The sequence below is a fragment of the Mastomys coucha genome, unplaced genomic scaffold, assembly GCF_008632895.1.
Source record: "Mastomys coucha isolate ucsf_1 unplaced genomic scaffold, UCSF_Mcou_1 pScaffold17, whole genome shotgun sequence".
Classification (NCBI taxonomy): domain Eukaryota; kingdom Metazoa; phylum Chordata; class Mammalia; order Rodentia; family Muridae; genus Mastomys; species Mastomys coucha.
The window spans coordinates 35,968,667-35,979,488 of NW_022196899.1; the positions used below are offsets into that span (position 1 = coordinate 35,968,667).

A 10,822-nucleotide genomic window follows, 5' to 3' on the forward strand; every position below is an offset into this window, starting at 1 on the left:
TGTTTCTATTTTGTGGAATAGTTTGAGGAGTATTGGTATTAGGTCTTCTTTGAAAGTCTGATAAAACTACACTAAACCCATCTGGTCCTGGGCTTTATTTGGCTGAGAGACTATTAATGACTATTTCTATTTTTTTAGGGGATATGGAACTGTTTAGATCATTTATCTGATATTGATTTAACTTTAGTGCCTGGTATCTGTCTAGAAAATTGTCCATTTCATTCAGGTTTTCCAGTTTTGTTGAGTATAGGCTTTTGTAGAAGGATCTCATGATTTTTTGGATGTTCTCAGTGTCTGTTGCCTTTCCATTTCTGATCTTGTTAATCAGGATACTGTCTCTGCCCTCTAGTTATTCTGACTAAAGGTTTATCTGTTTTGTTGATTTTCTCAAAGAACCAGCTACTGGTTTGGTTGATTCTTTGTATAGTTCTTTTTGTTTCTACTTTGTTAATTTCAACCCTGAGTTTGATTATTTCCTGCCTTTGACTCCTCTTGGGTGAATTTGTTTTTGTTCTAGATCTTTTAGATGTGCTGTCAAGCTGCTAGTTTATGCTCTCTTCAGTTTCTTTTTGGAGGTACTCAGAGCTATGAGTTTTCCTCTTACCACTGCTTTTGTTGTGTCCCACAAGTTTGGGAATGTTGTAGCTTCATTTTCATTAAGTTCTAAAAATTTAGTTTCTTCCTTTATATCTTTCTTGACCAAGTTAATATTGAGTAGTATGTTGATTAGCTTCCATGGATATGTGGGCTTTCTCTTGTTTATGCAGTTATTGAGGACCAGTCTTTGTTTGTGGTGATCTGATAGGATGCATGAGATTATTTCAATCTTCTTGTATCTGTTGAGGCCTGTTTTATGACAGATTATATAGTCAGTTTTGTAGAAGCAACCATGAGGTGCTGAGAAGAAGGTATATCCTTTTGTTTTAGGATAAAATGCTCTATAGATATCTGTTAAATCTATTTGTTTCATAACTTCTGTTAGTCTCACTGTGTCTTTGTTTAGTTTCTATTTCCATGATTTGTCCATTACAGAGAATGGGGTGTAGAAATCTCCCACTATTATTGTGTGCAGTGTGATGTGTGCTTTGAGCTTTAGTAAAGTTTCTTTTATGAATGTAGATGCCCTTGCATTTGGAGGTTCAAAATTGAGAGTTCACATTTGGTAGATTTTACCTTTGATGAGTATGAAGTGCCCCTCCTTATCTTTTTTGATCACTTTAGGTTGAATGTCGATTTTATTCTATGTTAAAATGGCTTCTCCAGTCTGTTTCTTGGAACCATTTGCTTGGAAAATTGTTTTCCAGTCTTTTATTTTGAGCTAGTGTCTGTCTTTGTCACTGAGGTAGCTTTCCTCTATGCAACAAAATTTTGGGTCCTATTTATGTACCCAGTCTGATAGTCTATGTGATAATTCTGCAAATCTTCTTGTATTTGAAGGTGATTCTTCTTCAGGAATTAGCTTAAACCCAAGTGTCTTGATATACTTAAGTGAGATCTTTCTTAAGTAATTTGAAGTGGAGACACTCACACTTAATAATTTGGGGGCACATTTTTCTATTGGATATTTTCTTTACTTACATTTCAAATATTATCCTCTTTCCTGGTTTACCCCCTCCCAGGTACCCCATCCCCATCTTCCTTCCCCTTGCTTCTATGAATATATTCCTCCATCCACCCACCTACTTCCACCTCCCCACCTTCAATTCCCCTACAACGGGTTATCTATGGAGCCTTCATAGGACCAAGGACCTCTCCTCCTATTGATGCATGCCCAGGCCATCCTCTGCTACTTATGCAGCTGGAGCCATGTATTCTTTTTTGTTGGTGGCTTCGGCCTTGGGAGCTCTGGAGGGGGTCTTCTTGCTTGATATTGTTTTTCCTATGGGGTTGCAAATTCCTTCAGCTCCTCAGTCCTTTCTCTAACTCCTCCACTGGGGACCCTGTACTCAGTCCAGTGGTTGGCTGCTAGCATTCACCTCTGTATTTGTAAGGCTCTGGCAGGGCCTCTGAAGAGACAGGTATATCAGGCTTTTTGCAGCAAGCATATATTCACATCCACAATAGGGCGGCATAACATCAGAAACTATGGAAATTCAAAAAAATCATCAGATCCTACTACAAAATTTATACTCAACAAAATTTGAAAATCTGGATGAAATGGAAATTTTTCTAGGCAGATGCCAGGTGCCAAAGTTAAATCAGGATCAGATAAACCATCTAAACAGTTCCATAACCCCTACACAAATAGAAGCAGTTATTAATAGTCTCTCAACCAAAGAAAAAAAACCCAGGACCAGATGGGTTTAGTGGAGAATTCTATCAGACCTTCAAAGAAGACCTAATACCAATACTCTTCAAATTATTCCATAAAATATAAATACAAGGAACACTAGCTAATTCATTCTATGAGGTCACAATTACACTTATACCTAAACCACTCAAAGAACAAAGAAAGAGAACTTCACACCAATTTCCCTTATGAACATTGATGAAAAAATACTCAATGAAATTTTTGTCAACAGAATCCAAGAACACATCAAAATGATTATTCCCCATGATCAAGTAGGCTTCATCCCAGGAACGCAGGGATAGTTCAATATATGGAAATCCATCAATGCAATCTGGATCTGTTGAGATTGTATGATATACCTTAAACATTCTGCTTGAAGCCTAGATAAAGTACATGCAAGAAGGAAGTTCTTGCTTTTGCCTGCTTGCTCTGATATTAGAGCCTACTTCATCAGAATGCCAGCTATTCTGAAGACCAGGTAAGATAGCCAGCCTCGTGGACTGAATAACTACTGGGTTCATGCACTTTGTGTTGGTAGACAACCATTTTTAGAATAGCTAGACTAAGATTCTTCTTAGAATGAGAAATACCGATTCTGCTGAAGACCTCGCTCTCAGGCTCTGAGAGTTGGAAACCTGTACCTTCCTTTCCCCTGAGCCCTGCCTCCTTCGGCAGGCTGGAGCTCAATAGAACTCAGTTGCTTTGCTGTTTGCTTTGGAGGGAACACAGCAGACGATGAGGTGGGCTTGGCTCAGAGAACCAAGGCTTAAGAAACTCGGTGATCTCCTGAGTCACAGTGGGCCAAGCCCATTACTTCACCCGCGGAATGAGTAGCTAGTGGAAGAGAAAACAAAGCTTCCTGGAAGTAGAAAGCCTCTGGGACTAAACGTATAGTGAATGAAGTAGGCTACATGGGAGCTGTTCTCTCAAGGCCTGATCCAGGAGGAAGGCTTCTGAACCAAACCTAACTAATGTATAGCATTTGGATCTCATCTCAGCGCTCGCTTCTAGAGTTAATCTGAAAGCCTTCTGTTGTTCTTTAGATGAAGTTTCCTTCTTCTGATGTTGACTTTGAATTCAAGAGATCTGTTTACTCCAATCTCCTGGAATTAAAGGCCTCTACTACCTTGCCTGGACCTAAGAGTTTCATGGTCACTATGCTTCAAGATCTCCACGTCAAGATTTCCATATCAAGATCCAATTCAGAAACAAATCTTCCATCCTCAAGATTGGGATCACAGGAGAAAATCATGAATGTCAAGGGAAAAGTAATCCTGTCGATGCTGATTGTCTCAACCATGGTTGTCGTGTTTTGGGAATATGTCAACAGGACCCACAGTTTTCAAGAAGAGGACATAGAAAGATGGAGAGAAAAGGGGAAAAATGGAGACAGTATTGAAGAGCCTCAGTTATGGGACTGGTTCAATCCAAAGAACTGCCCAGAGGTTTTGACGGTGACCCCGTGGAAGGCACCAATTGTCTGGGAAGGCACTTATGACACAGCTCTGCTGAAAAAGTACTATGCCAGACAGAAACTCACTGTGCGTCTTACAGTTTTTGCTGTGGGAAAATACATTGAGCATTACTTAGAAGACTTTCTGGAGTCTGCTGACAGGTACTTCATGGTTGGCCACAGGGTCATATTTTACGTCCTGATGGATGACACCTCCAGAATGCCTGTCATCCATCTGAGTCCTCTGCATTCCTTGCAAGTGTTTGAGATCAGGTCTGAGAAAAGATGGCAGGACATCAGCATGATGAGAATGAAGACCATCAGGGAGCACACTCTGAACCACATACAGCACGAAGTCGACTTCCTCTTCTGCATGGACATGGATCAAGTCTTTCAAGACAACTTTGTTGTGGAAACTCTGGGCCAGTTGGTAGCTCAGCTCCAGGACTGGTGGTACAAAGGCCAGTCCTGATGAGTTTATCTATGAGAGGTGGGACTGTCGGCATCATATATTCCATTTGGAGAGAGGGATTTTTACTATCACGTGGCCATTTTTTGGAGGAATGCCCATACACATTCTCAACCTCACCAGGGAGTGCTTTAAGGAGATCCTCCAGGACAAGAAACATGACATAGAAGCTGAGTGGCATGACGAGAGCCATGCCAACAAATATTTCCTTTTCAACAAACCCACTAAAATCCTATCTCCAGAGTATTGCTGGGACTATCAGATAGGCCTGCCTTCATATATTAAAAATGTCAAGATAGCTTGGCAGACAAAAGAGCATAATTTGATTAGAAATAATGTCTGACTTCACATTGTGATGGAAACTTGACACTATTATTCTGGCTAATTCCTCAAAAAAGTAGTAACACTTGATTTCAACTTTAAAAAAGAAAAACAAAACCTACCACCATGGCAAACACATGTGATTTCTCCTTACACCTTGAGCCTGTAAAATATGTGAGAAAGAGTCTATGCAATAATCAGGTATAAACTCTCAGTGATTTCTTATATATTCTGGGTTTGGGGGAAGTTTGATTCTAGAAATCAAAATTAATTTGCCAAAGGAAAAGAAGGTGCTGGAACCTTCTGCCCAATCTGTTAGATAACTCACTACAGGCCAGGTGCTGAGAGAAGCATTTGGGGACAGGATGCTTTGGGTCAGATTTGGGGGCTCTGTCCTCTTAGTTTCATTGTCTTCCTCGTCATGGAGATTCTAGGGCAACACAGAGAGGCTTTGCCACCAGAGAACTTTAATAAGGACACCAATGTGCTCCTCAGTCTGTAAAAGCTGATGGCTTCCAGAAGCTGCTGGCAGTCCAGGCCCCATTAGGCTATTGTTTGCCTCCTGGGCATAAATTCAGAGTCCAGGAAATATGGTGGGGCAAACACTTAGATGCTTTGCTCTGGTGGAGGGACATAGGGCCTGGGGTTGGTGCTTGAACCAACAATGGTTGGTTTCTTCACAATGACTAACAGCAAGAGTTGAATGAAAAGTGTGTTTATTTTGTTTTTCCCAAATTGTATTCACATTGTAGGCCTTGTGTGTTGAACCCTGTGGAGAGGGTGTGGGTGTATCAGGGAAGGGGAGTACCTCAGCAGACTGAGGACAAGGACTCAATTTTTGTCAGAAGACAATCTGTCATCATCTGGGCCTGTCACCTGCTCTGAACCTCAGAGTTCCTCATCCCATTGAGTTCCAGTATAGGGGATGGACGTGGAGCAGATGACAGAAGACAAAGCCCTCTGTTACGTGGCCTCATTTCCTCTGCTCTCTGTACTATGCAAGTGTGACAGCCAAACAGATGTACTGGACAATGTGGGTAACTGACTTTATGGCAATGGGAGACACAGTCACTCTGAGCTGCTCAAAGTTCAGGTCTCTGCTCTGAGAGAACTGCAGTAGCCACTGTATAGGGGATTCTCAACCTGTGGGTCCCGACCCCTTTGGGGGGCATGTTGAATGACCCTTTCACAGAGGTGGCCAAAGACAGTTAAAAAACAGATATTTCCATTATGATTTGTAACAGTAGCAGGATTGCAGTTATGAAGTAGCAACGAAAATAGTTCTATGGTTGGGAGTCATCCATATCATGGGGAACTGCATTAGGTCACAGTATTAGAGAAGCTGAGAACCATTGTTCAATATGGGTATTTAAGCAAAGCAGTGTAAAGGTGTTGTTGATCCGTATTTCTGCGTATGTGTATATTTATACTTTGCTTGTCTTGAGTTTAGGTCATCTATTTCTACCTTTAATCAGTTTATTTAAAAAGCCATTGCACAGTCTTGGTGAACAGTGTGAGGAACTTCAAATAAAAAAGGCTCTTACCTTTGTCTACATGGCTCCACCTCTTACTTTCACTTGTTAACAACAACAACGACAACAAAGTCACCCACCCAAAGACAACAAAAGCCACAGAGTTCCTGAATGGAGGGGAGTTGCCAAAGGAAGTAGAGCCTGAACATCTGTTAAGAATTCTGCCTGTCTATCACTCATGTTGTGCTGGATCAGTCTAAAAGTGGGACAGTTAAATGGTTCTGAACCAAAGAAATAATCTGTTCTGAAAGTGTAGGAAAAAGGCTGGAGGAATCTTGAAGGAGTTGATTTTTTAAAATAAAATTCCTCTAAATATAAATCCCTAATGAGTAAATTTATTATTATTAATGGTAATTTAAAATTTTTTTTTAAATAAAAAATTCTGGTTACAATTGAATAAATTATTTTCTCAGAAAAAAAAAAGAATAGCTGGACTATAGCCTACAAGCCACTCTAATAAATCCCAGACACACATTCATGCACACACACGCGCACACACACACACACAGACACACACACACACACATGCACACGCACGCGCACACACACGCACTCGCGCACACACACGCACACACACACACGCACACGCACACACACACACACATATATATACATATATATATGTATATATGGGATATGCATACATACATATATACACATACATATATTCATATTATTGTGCATTATTTTGTGCTTGAAACAAAATTATCCTCAATTGCTTCTTCTTTAATTATACTTTGTGCATAATTATCATTCTGTAAGTTTTGTTTCTCTGAAGAACCCTGAGTTGTTACCTTTCTAAATGGCTCCTTTAGAAGAACATAATTTCCTACAACTAATCATGTGATATTTGATTTGAACTTTATATTAAATATCCAATGTGAAGTGAGCAAAGTTATTATGTACAGATGCATGCCACCATGATAGCTTGTCCAAGTTGAATCAGTTTATGTGGCAGTGTCCAGACCTGACATTCACTGTCCTGGATAAGGATGACCCCTGCTCCTCAGACCGTGGAAGATGACCACTTTGGTGAGCCTCCCTCCCCAGTGGCCAGTGTCTGCAGCATAGGCTTGCCACAGCATTTAGGAGATTTTACTTTGGATAATTTTTATGCCATTCAATATTTCTTTAATGTGGCATAATTGGGTGGTATCAGTAGACATTCTTAGACCATTACTAAGATGTCTGCTTGTCCCTCTGAGGAAGGGGTTAAAGTTATATACTGTAACTTCAAGCCACATGTGAAAGCTACAATCCTACTTTCCTTTTTTTTTTTTGAACACTTGTCAAGATAGATTGTTTAGTTGTTTAGAACTATTTCTGGAAGGTTACTGGTTTACATTTTTTTTTCATCTGTTGATCTTAAGGGCAAAGGGGATATAAGAATCATGACCCTATTTATCCTAAATCTTAACCTTGGGCTCACTACATTTGTGCAGATATGCCGCATGGGAAACACTGAAATAGCTCTGGATAAAAATTCAGGATATACTTTTGTGCAAAAATATATATTGGCAGCCTTTTAAAATAATCTAGTTGAAAAAGGACTCTTTTAAATAAAAGTATGTTCAAGTATGTTCACACCATAGTTTGGTTCAATTTGAAATCATTCTCCTTTAAAATATTATTTCTAAAATACTTATTCTGGGACCACAAATGTAGTTATTGAAGACATCAGCCCTGTATAAATAAAAAGTTTGAAATGTTGGTATTTAGATACAGAAAATATATTTTTAAAATGCTTTTGTTGGTTTTATTTCTGATGATGTGCCTCACTCGTGAAAAGTGATTTAGAAGTATTTTAATAGTGGCTTTGGATTTGTTTTAGAGATTTTATTCTTATTTTCAGTCATGTATATGTACGTGATGGTTTATGAATGTGATTGAAGGTGTGTGTGGATTCTGGGAAAGGCCACAGGATGCTCTGGAGCTGGAGTTACACGCTATGGTGCACCATCTCATATCAATGCTGGGATTCAAAACTATTTCATCAGAAGAGCAGCAGGCAGCATCTTCACTTCTGAGCCATCTCTGTAGCTCTAAGGTCTTTAACACGTGTCACTTGCACAGTACCCTGAGACAAATATTTAATTTTCTCATTTCTCATTATTTACACAAACCCTCTAATTAATACCTCTCTCATGCCAGGTACCTTCTGATATTATAACAAAATATGGTATATTTTCTTTCAGTAAATCTGACCCAGTTTATTCAGAAGGCTCTGGTGTGGGAACCTCAGGGTTTTCACACACCCCATTAGGGATAAATTCCTTTTGCATTTAGTGCATTGGCAAATAGAGAAAATGGCTTAGTGGTGGTGTCGTTCATCTCTAACTTGTGAAGGGATCTCTATCAATATTTGTTGGAATTAGTGTGTAGTGGATTAGGTTATGCATTATACAAAGGTAATATTTATTTTAGAAAATGGTCTCCTTTGCAAAGTCAATCGAAGATGCGAAGGGGGGCCGGTGACAGGGCATGCCAACTTCAGCATCAGCCCCAGGAATTCATAACTAACAGAAAGACTCCAGTTCCTTAAGCAGGATTCAGGCTGTTGGTCTTCTGTCAGTGACTACAACATTATCTTCTCAGAAAGTATAATGTAGCATAGAAACAGTGTATCCAATACATCACGCTACCCCTTTTGGGAAGACACAGAATAGCTTAATATTTGAAAGAACATTAACGGATGGCAAGTTGGATTGTTCATTAATAATTTGCCTAAACAACAAAGCTACATCACATTTTGTTATGTGAAAACAGTGTACCTTAGCATTGCTGCGTCCTGATTAGGCCCACAAACATACACTAGAGAGATTAGCCAAAAAGGGCTTAAATCAGTGGCAATCGACTTCTCAGGTTCTGAGTGGTTCTTAAGTCAGGGGCAATCGACTTCAGTGGCAATCCACTTTTCAGGTTCCAAGTGGTTCTTTTCCTTTTCCCTTCTGCCTCTAACTTCTCTGTCTCTGAAGTTATTAATTAATTTTCCTACAAATTTTGTGTCTTCTTAATTAGCAATAGAAAAGGTGATTTGTTTGTTTTTGTTACAATAACTGAGTCACTTACTGAAGATTGGTAGACAACAAATATTGTCAGTTAATCTTTGTATTAGCCAGTTGTTTAGAGTATATTTGGATTTACATTTTAATTTAGCTTAATGTACATTCATTTTTGATTGAATAGGGAGTGTTATGTCAAATCTCATGTAAGCATTTGGAAATTTTACACTGTACTTCAGTATCTTATATAAAGAGTCAGATACATGTGTTTGCTTTGTAGTACATTTTATTCCAAGATTTTTCTAGAGCAAATATTAGACCCACGTTCCAGGGATAACTCAGGAATGAAAACAAGTATCCTTTTAAAAGCTGACCCTCCTCTTTTTAGCAGACAGGCCTGAGGTGTGTGCACAGAGTGAGCTGTCACAGTGCTGGGTTAACTGTGACATTTTGAAATGATTGTGGTTGTGAACTTCCTGAAGGCACTTGCTCCATGGTTGGTTAAATTGCACACATTTTTCAGTCAAACATTTTCCTGGCTGCATCAAAGGTGTTGAGTAACTGTGTTAACCTTGGTGTGTTTTGGCAATAGGAGATCAAGTAAAAGTCAATAAATGTCTCTCACAGCCCTGATAAACTCCAAGGGCACAAACAGAGGTGTTTATGAGCTGTGGGGGACAATTTGGTCAAGTATAAGTTTCCTTTCAAATTGCTTATTGCCATTTTAGTGCTAGCAGAACATATTTTAAGTCACTGCTTTGACAGAACATATTGGTTGGCATTGCGTAGGCTTCTGTGTTTTTATGAGACAGATGGCAATTACCACTTTTGTTCAATGTTATCTTTTAGCTTTAAGCATCACATTTACTAGTGAGCTGGACTTTGCTACAGGTTTTTAGAAACTTGGAGCAATTCCATCTGATAAAAATCTCTTTACAAATAAATATTAAGATGACTGTTTACATACTAATAAGTGAGAGAAGAATCAAAAGTCTTTTAAAATGGGCTCAGGATGTGACAGTTTCTCTCTTTAAACTGTTTCTTCTTAATTTTCAATCTCTTAGGACTGGTATAGAAAGATGGCCTTGGAGAATACAGTTGCAGATATATTTGATCAAGATAAAAGCCACCATTAGTCTTTTAGCTTCTCAGAAGTAAATTATATGCAGTCCCATTATTCTCATGAAAAGTAATCCTTCACACAGAGATTATGAAGATAATAAACTTTGTAAGATATCTAATATTTTCATACTTAAATATTGATCCAAGTGTTTGCTTTTTGAGGCAAAATTTAAAAACGATGGTCCCTTGAAATTAATATTCAACTTAACATGTTCTAAAATCAATCGAATGCAAAGGATTAAGAAATCTATGATTTGCTTTCTTTTCTCAGATTTTTCTATCACAAGGGAAATGGATTGATTTTTAAAAAATCCTTCAGCATCATATTTCGTTTTAACTTTGGTTATAGACCCTGACAGGTTGTAAATAAATAAAATTATCTAGAGACAAATAAAGAGGAGTTACATAATTTTGAAATATACTTAAAGTAAGGCTCTTTATCATTTATTTAGTGAACTTATAATATATTTAAATTCTCAAGATGGTTTAGAGTTGCAGATCCTAATACAATCTGGTGTTTTCAACTTTTATTAATAGACCATGTTTTTAGTAATAAAGTTGTCTGGCACTGGTAATCTTATCATTGTTTTAGTAAGGACACCAAGGGTCTATGATATTGAATATTGCTTAATA

General features: G+C 38.5%; 1 pseudogene; it reads left to right on the top strand.

The window, feature by feature from the left end:
- Nucleotides 1-3,438: 3,438 nt before the first annotated feature.
- Nucleotides 3,439-4,555, top strand: LOC116094822 (annotated as a pseudogene).
- The last annotated feature ends 6,267 nt before the right edge of the window (nucleotides 4,556-10,822 follow it).